The sequence below is a fragment of the Aplysia californica genome, unplaced genomic scaffold (assembly GCF_000002075.1).
Source record: "Aplysia californica isolate F4 #8 unplaced genomic scaffold, AplCal3.0 scaffold00141, whole genome shotgun sequence".
Lineage (NCBI taxonomy): Eukaryota > Metazoa > Mollusca > Gastropoda > Aplysiida > Aplysiidae > Aplysia > Aplysia californica.
In genome coordinates, this window is record NW_004797411.1 from 211,782 (window position 1) to 212,570 (window position 789).

Below are 789 nucleotides of genomic sequence, written 5' to 3' on the forward strand. Positions count from 1 at the left end.
CCCCTTATTGAAATAACTGAACGTGCATGTTTGTTGAGCGTTTTCAACGGTTGACTTCTCCCGTCAAATGTAACTTTCTTTTTGTCGGTTTTTTGGTCGCAGAGACTCAACTGCTCTGGGAAAACGGTGGGACCCTATTTGGTCTATGCCATTCACTTGTATGCTTTATCGGCAACTATGTACACTTTTGGTATTTCCTCTTGCCCCTTACCTGGCCACCACATTCCCACCGCTCTGGCTTAAGTACATGCCAAAAAGGGTACAAAATTAAAAATGCCAGCCGTGTTAGCTTAAACCCCGCGCTCCTCCACACACACAGTGCCATTAAAATTCCAAAGACAGATTATAGGAACAAAGAAAGAGGAGGTTCTTTTTTAAAGACCCAACACTGTTTTCTTTTCACATGTTGTTTAACCAAGTTTACACTATTTTTACCCCCTGTCTCTTGTTGCTCACGGCTTGCTCGCCCGGAGTCGGATTAAACCGGCTTGTTCCTCGTCTGCTCGTGAAATTTGCAGACGACTCGAAGCGTCTTTTCGGAACTTTGACAAAAAAGACAGGCGGTAAAGTACAAGAGGTAGGGAGTTGTCACCCCTTGGTTTGATCACGTAAACTCCACGCCGTTAGAGGGGAAGCGAGAGTGTTCGTGTGAGCTTCTGGTTTGTTTGTGTGTGGGATAAACGAAGTATGGGAGAGACGAGGAAGGTGGGGGGGGGGAGTAAGAGGAGAAGACATAGAGCGAAGAGAAAGAGCACCGGGGAGACAGATAGTGGAAGTTGGAGGGGGGAG